Here is an 8,795-nt window from a genome sequence, read left to right on the forward strand (position 1 = left end):
ATCAAAAACTTAAAAGCCTGACAAATGGTTATAAACCCGGAGCTAATTCCTGCAAAGATGAAAACGGTGATCTGGTGATAGATGTCCAAAGCCTGCTTAATATTTGGAGGGATCACTTCCCGAAACTATTAAATGGCGGTAGTAGCAATGTGACTGAAAGCGAAGATGATCCCGAATTTTCAATCGTTGACGATGAAATAATCGTTCCGCCTCCCGATCATAATGAAGTTAAAACAGTTATAACGCGGCTCAAAAACAACAAAGCTGTAGGCGCCGATGGTTTACCGGCTGAGCTGTTTAAAGCTGTTGGCGAAGAGCTATCAAAATGCATGCTACAGCTAATTCGCAACATTTGGTCGGATGAATGCATGCCCAACGATTGGAATTTAAGTGTGCTTTGCTCAATCCACAAAAAAGGTGATCCTGCAAACTGCGCCAACTACGGCGGGATCAGTCTTTTAAATATCGCATATAAGGTTCTATCAAACGTACTATGTGAAAGATTGAAGCCAATCGTCAACCAACTGATTGCACCTTATCAGTGTGGCTTCAGACCTGGCAAATCCACTCTAGACCAAATACTCACAGTGCGTCAAATCCTGGAGAAGACTCAAGAAAAACAAATCGAAACACACCACCTATTTGTCGACTTCAAAGCTGCTTTTGACACTACGACTAGAAGCACACTCTATGCCGCTATGTCTGAATTTGGTATCCCAGCAAAACTTATACGGCTATGTAAAATGACGTTGAGCAACACCACCAGCTCCGTTAGAATTGGAAAGAACATCTCTGAGCCGTTTGATACCAAACGAGGTTTCAGACAGGGTGACTCCTTGTCGTGTGACTACTTTAACCTAATGTTGGAAACGATAATTCGAGTAGCAGATTTAAACCGTACTGGCACAATATTCTAAAAAAGTGTAATGCTGCTTGCGTATTCCGACGATATTGATATCATTGGTCTGAACACCCGCGTCGTCAGTGCGGCATTTTCCAACTTAGAAAAACAAGCAAAGCAAATGGGTCTTGTGGTAAATTAGGACAAAATAAAGTACTTTCTGTCAACAAACAAATCTCCTGAGCGTCTTGGGACCTACGTCACTGTTGACAATTATAAGTTCGAAGTTGTGAAAGACTTCGTTTATTTAGGAACCAGCTTAAACACCAAAAATGACGTCAGCCTAGAGATTCAACGAAGAATTACTCTTGCCAACAAATGTTACTTCCGGCTAAGTAAGCAATTGAGAAATAAAGCCCTCTCTCGACAAACAAAAATCACGCTCTACAAATCCCTTATCATGCCGGTCCTGCTGTATGGTGCAGAAGCTTGGACAATTACCAACAGTGATGAGAAGGCGTCAGGAGCATTCGAGAGAAAAATTCGGAAGATCTATGGTTCCTTACGCGTTGGCGACGAGTATCGATTAAAATGGAACGATGAGCTGTATGAGCTATACCGCGATATTAACATAGTTAAGCGCATAAAAATTCAGCGGCTACGCTGGCTTGGTCATGTCGTGCGAATGGAAGAAGTGCTCCGGCTAAAAAGGTATTTGATTCGGTACCCGCAAGTGGAAAACGCGGTAGAGGACGTCCGCATCTTGGGTGGAAGGACCAGGTGACCAACGATTTGGGGGCGCTCAGTACTACCAACTGGCGTCAGAAAGCAACTAATCGGGCTGACTGGCGGAGGCTACTCGACGCGGCCAAAGACGACACACGTCTGTAATGGCCAACTAAGGAAGGAAGGAAGAAGTTTTTCCTAATTTTTGTCTTTATTAGTTTGAATATGTATGTCTATATTAAGAAGATTATAAGAAAAAATTATAAAATAAGATTATAAAATAAGATTATTAATAAGATTATAAGATTTAATTTAAGTTTATTATTTAAGAATTACAAGACTAGGGGTCTATACTGTAATATTTGTATGGTGATCTAGAAATTCTATTTATTCATTATTATGAGGTTTTGTTATTTCTAAAGGTATACTCAATCAATATCTAAATTCGTCATTTAATTCATTTTACATTTGGATTTTTTACTATCTTGCAGTCAGATCTTGCAGAGTTGCATGAATTCGCTTTTGCTATTATCTATTGTATGAGATATGACTTTTTAATCTATCTCAATTGCAATTGTACTACCAACAATCGTTTATTAGTAATATCAACGATTCACATTAGAAGTGAATCGAATTAAAAAATATTATAGATATATACAGTGATATAGGGTCACTCTTATATCTTGTAAAATTTTAAAATGTCGTGTCATAGTTAATGAAGCGAAAATAAAATTATGTGTTTCATTTGTTCACTTATTCTACAGAATATGTTTACTTGGGTAAAAACTTGCCTATGATATTCTCATAGGTCCACTGACTTCGTTTCCTCGATATATTAAACATATATAAAGGGGTGCACAGTATATCAAGCAGGCTGTAGTGCATAAGAACCTACACCTAACCCATAATCCACTATTATTACTATTACCAAAAGTTAGAATAAGAATAAAAGTAAGAGTAACAGTAAAAGAAAGTATAGGAGTAAGATTAATAGTAACAGAAGAAGAGTAAGAGAAATAGTAACAGTAACGATAGGAGTAAGAGTAAGAGTAAGAGTAAGAGTAAGAGTAAGAGTAAGAGTAAGAGTAAGAGTAAGAGTAAGAGTAAGAGTAAGAGTAAGAGTAAGAGTAAAAGTAAAAGTAAGAGTTAGAGTTAGAGTTAGAGTTAGAGTTAGAGTTAAAATTAGAGTTAGATTTAAAGTTAGAGTTAGAGTAAGAGTTAGGCAGAGTTAGAGTTAGAGTTAGTTAGAGGTAGTTAGAGTTAGTTAGAGTAAGAGTAAGAGTATTTTTATATTTTTTTTAGTGTGGTCGCCAATATCAAGTGTTATTCCGTTCCGAAGCGGATAATTCAAAAGTTTGTTTAAATGTGTCGATACTTTTCGATGGCGGTACCATTTATATTAAAAATAGTTGAATTATAAACACCTGTTTTTAGTATTAAAGTTTTTAAGGTTTCAGATAACTTTTTCTTGTTTTTTTTGTTTACACCGCCGGTATCGCATGTAAATAATAACTTATAATGATTGTACGATAAACTAAAAGATATTCATGTACTTGAAGATTTTTAAAATAATTAAAAACTTCATTATGTTAGCATTGTGGGTAAATAACTCTTTAATGTATCATTTACGGAAAGTTCATAATAAAGTTCCATATGAATGCAGTGAGGCTAATTAGTTACTACAAAGTTTCGGGAAAAAATCTCGTTGGTTTGTTTCAAGAGATGAGCACTTCGGCATTCATATGTAAGCTTTGGTCAAACTTTTAATGATTTGACTTAAATTTATGAAGTGCAGTTCTGATTTTTTAATTTGATAATTACCATAAAACGCAACCATAATGAATTTCAAATTTTTGAATTACTTAATTCATTATTGTTATTATTACAATTTTAGATGAATTAAATGTATGAAGGATAAATTGATATTAAGAGAACGAAGTAGTAAATCACAAGATTTCGTTCCAAAGACGTTTAGGACGTCCTTAAGTATAAAGTTTTAAATTAAAATTATTGAATTTCAGGTTTCATGTTTCGCCTAATACTTTTTATTAGGATATTATAATATATATTGTACTATGAAGTATAATTATATTATATACATTATTATATAATATTAAAATAATTGATCAAAATAAAATAAGTCTTATTGTAAATAATAATTAAGGTTGACTTAGTAGCGGCTTTATTCCAAGAAGTCTAGGTTGAAGATTAGTACCGTAACGTGGTAAGTAATATTTTATCAGAAAAATTTATTTTCTTTATTTATAGTTAGAATCTAACATGACATGACAAATTATGGAAGGTTTTAATTTTAAAAACAAACAAGGACCAAATGTTGTATATAATGACGATAACCATATACCACCAGAGTATAAATATATACCACTATTTTGGAGAATAGTTAAATTTTTAAAAAGTTACAAAACAATACGACATCGAAAAAAGTATCGACTATTATACAATGCCACAAAGATTGGAACATATTTAGATTACTGCGAAATAAAATTTTGTGACATAGTGACCGACAATCGATATAACACTGATTTAGAGCTGCAGCAAGAGGTTACGTGATATCTTACTTTATTTATATATAAACTATAAAATCAAATATGTGTCGCGTTATTTTTTGAAAAAAAAGTCGATAAATAAAGACACCTTGTCACACCTTCGATAAACAATTGGTACAAAAGTATTTTAGTTTTTCCAAACTAAAACTGAACTCAATTCATTTTGGGTTTCACTAAACGGTATTGATGTGCGTACAGATAGAATAATGTGTCTGGATATTAAGTCGAAAATTGATGCTCCCTCTCTTATATCTCACAATACTTTGCACCAAATACAATATTTTTGTTCATAATAATCAAGAATACTGAGATGTATTCGATACCTAACCGATAAAGTGAATATAGTATACGTTTAGACCATATGAAAGCAGATAAATCTATATCAATACACATGTTTAAGTTATGTTGATTTAAAATTTGGATAGAGCCTAGAAGCAGTAAAAATAATATACATACATCTGCATGCAATTACTTCTAGTTAGAGGCTATACTATATGCTCAAAATATATGTAGTCCAAAAATATATAAATGTGCCAAAAATATATAAATGTGCTGAGAACTAATGACTTATTCGATAATAAATCGAATAAGTCTGTTATCTCTAGCTGGAATGATAGTATTTGTATATCAAGATTTTTCAAGTAGAAGTTACTTTCAAAAGACTAGTAGGGGTTTTCACTCCTTACTTCACGGTCTTAACAATTCGTAATAACAAATATAGCTTTTCACCATATTTTTTTTAACATAATTTTTTATTATAAATTTAGAGTAAAATTTTTTTGGGATAGTAATAAAAATAAAAACAGTTATAGAATATGTGATTCTTACTTCTACATATAGCACTCCTTGATTGTTTGACGATATTTACTCAAGTAGGGCTGAAGTCCATAAGGCTGTGCGATGATAATATGCATTCTTATATCCTCAGTTTAAAACAAGAAATGCTTTTATAACATTTTTCACTTGTGTACCCGAATTAATATCACATATGCCTTGGTTAAAAGGACGTCGTGGAGGAAAGATAATGCTTACTTCGAAGTAAAAATTCGCTAAAGCAAAGATTATAATTACTGCTCATCTCTTTATAGTTAAAGATTGTCAGAGAATAAAATAAGTCACTTTTCTGACATCAGTAAAAATAAGTGCATCATATATATATTGGGGTCCTGTGTTGAAGACCCTATAACATTTTTGAATTTTAATTTATTTATTGATTCCCACTGTTTCCAAAACATGATTCATAAAAAAATATAAGGTGTGGTATCAATTGATTTTTATATGTATGAGGCGAGAGGTTTTGATGTCATGTATTTTTATTGAGTAACAAGGCGTCAGAGTACTTAGAGATGACAACTGTAGGGCAGCACCATAGCACAAAGCACGTGTCAATCAAGAATGGCTGAAAAAAACGTTCTGTGCTTTATTTTTCAACGCAGTGGCCACCATGTTGACTTGATAAAAACCCTTTAGATTCCTTGGTCTGGGATATTTTAAAAAGTAAGGTTGGCACTACAAAATACAAAATGTAGATCTTCTGAAGCAAGCCGTAAGCCGAGTATGGGCCAAAATACCGCAAAGCCATTTGCGGACAGCATGTGATAGTTTCATTTTGAAATAGTTTCAGTTTGAAAGACATAATTTATGCTGGAGGTGGCCATATTGAACTACATATTAAAAACTTAAAGTTTTTTCGCATATTTGCATTTATCTTTTATTAAATATTACAAAAATAAACAAAATAGAGTGTCTTACTTTGTTCCAAAATTCGTCAGCAACCCTGTAATGTGACATATGTAGTAAATTGTGTGGATCACTTTTGGGATATCTTATGTTACATTCAATGCTCTATGTGATGAATCAGAACACTGTTTAAACTATAAGTGCTTCGTGTTAAGTAAGTATTTAATGGAAAAATCTTTGAAATACTTTGGTATATTTATAAGACCTGCTAAATCATTACAAGTACTATTTTAATTGATGTTAAATTTAAAATATTTGAAAATTTTTATTGCTCCATAGGTAGGTGGTGAAAAATTTTAGGGATGGAATGGTACTACACGTATTTTAGTACTCTTATCGCTACAGGAATTGTGTTGGCTATGTGTGCCTTAAAGAAGTCAACTCGCACTAAATTTCACCCAACCACCTGCAATGGACGTACTCCCATTAATATTGTTGTGAGATTAAAATTATGCCTAGATTGCGTGCTTAAATAAACTTTAGTTTTTTTTCGTGATTGTATTTATTTTTTGTCCTTTATGACATATTTTTTCTAATTGCCTGCTTGCACCTTCGTACACAATCAATTTGTGTACTGTAATTTCGTTTATTGGTGGAAGGTGGCAAAAGGTTTGAAGCTCTGAATTTGTGGGCCACAAAACGCAAGCCAATTCCCATTTTTTCAACTGATAAAGCGCACTGCACATGCGAAACTAAATGAATTAATAAAAATAATAACACAAATGTAACATTGAATTACATAAATCCGATAGGACGCATTTAAATGAAAAAGATAGGCACAAATCATGCCACCCTAATAGAATCCATTGTTAAGGAATAAAAAATAAATGTGGCACTGCAATTGTCTGCGAGCGAACTTACAAGGTTGTGTCTCAATTTATATTTTGTCCGAGTATTGTGTCCAGTGAAAAAAACACTCACACTTCCTGGAAATGACAGTGAATTAAGGACACTGGCATAAATAAACTTATCCTTTTTCAGTTAATCATATATTACGGTTACTTTGTACGACATAAATATTAAAGTATTCACACTTTTATAAATGGAAGGTACGTTAGACTTGTCAAAGTGGTTGCCACACGGACGCAAAACGGACAATGTCGAAAACTAAATAATCCATGCAGGTATCCCCCTAGAAAAGGGGAACTGGTTACTGGTTAAGTGATGCCCTTCCAAAACTCATTCATTAACTATTAAAGTTATTCGAATAAAAATTTCACAAGATCTATAACAAGATTTATAAATCTAGATAGATAAAGCTTTAATGCAAAAATAAGGATGAAATTTAAAAAAATTACAGAAACTCAAATATATATATCTAATATCTTATATATTGTTTCAAAAAATACAAGAATTATTTCCAAAATCACTGGTGATGGGTAGTTGGCAATGCTTGAAACAGCTGTACGATCAATCAAAAATTCAATTAACTAAAATATAATATAAAATAAATTTCAAAATTTATTTTATGTAAAATGAATTCAAGAAATATGTATTTTAAAATAGAGTGTAACATATAATGTCAGTTCTCAGATTCTCAGAATATCAATCTAATGTATTCTGGAGCATACGTTAGGAACTATAGAATAAAAGTTTCTCGGTCTATGTGTGAGGGAATATTGCATCTAATCATCAGCCACCCCAATAAGTATCCAGCCCAATAACACCCTCAAAAGAATTTCAAGAAAACATGACCGTAGCGAACAACTACCGTTGAGACATCGTCTTCAATACTGATGAGAGCGAGAAAGAGAAAGAAAGATAGAGCAATGGGATAACCTCTATTGTTACACAAGGTTACTTAGTTTGTAGAGGTTGGCTCACCTCCTTATCAAGGCGTAAACTATGTTCAAATGTTTAGCTTTAATTTGTTCCGGAGTTCCCGGAAGTTACAATGGGATTCGGCATTATACCGATACGTGTGCTGTTGAGCCTTCACTGCAGGTAATCATGTTAAGTAACTCTAAACTTCTATAGCTCTTAAAAATAAGGTAAAAATAAAACGTTTTGTGATAAACATTTTAAACAATTTCTTACTTCCATATCAGGATTGACCTTCGCTATTACGAATAAAATACAACAACTTTCAAATAATTCTCACAAGACGTCTTATGGTATCAGATGTAATTTTCAAATATTATTCCATATAGTTTGCAATTTATTTCCAAAATTCAAATATGCTAAGCGCATGTTAAGTGTTGCAAGCCTTCGACTTGTTTTGGATAATAATTCTATTTGACACGATATGAATAACTTTTTATAATAACCTATAATTTTGACTTTTTGATATAATCACCAAACAGAAGATTAACTTTACCACTGAATAAAAAATTATTTCAAATCAATTGTTGTAAGTTTTTACAATTTACACATGTTAAGCGATTGTTAAGTGAGGCATCGTGTGAAATGGCAAGCCTTTAAAATGATAAAAAAAAATCAATAAATATTTGATGAATGTCTATTCCATTTTTCATGTTAGAGTCTTAAATAATGCTGTGATATTAGGATCATGAATTGGATTTAAAGGACGGAGTTATGATTTTCTTGTGCTCATGTAGTTCTTATCGGAAAGAAGCACAGCACTTAGCCCATAAAGATCCACTGAATTGTAAATATCATTCCAATATATATTACAAAAATTGTCTTCCTCTTTTGAGGAGTCAAGACTATATTGATACTGAATGGTTCAGTATATTATCGTCATATTTACACTGTGATTGGTCAAACCATCAGATGAACTGTTTGTCAAAGAGAATATGTATTATTTAAATATATTTTGCAAGATAATATGTCTAAAGTTTGAAGAAAATTGAATCTTATGGTCTTAAAGAGGTTTTCCAACAGAAGTAAAACAACAACAAAAATTTATTTTTTAAATTATTTTAATTAATTGAATTTTTGGCTGACCATACAGCTGTTTC

This window comes from Teleopsis dalmanni, chromosome X, assembly GCF_002237135.1.
Source record: "Teleopsis dalmanni isolate 2A chromosome X, ASM223713v2, whole genome shotgun sequence".
In the NCBI taxonomy this organism is placed as follows: Eukaryota; Metazoa; Arthropoda; class Insecta; order Diptera; family Diopsidae; genus Teleopsis; species Teleopsis dalmanni.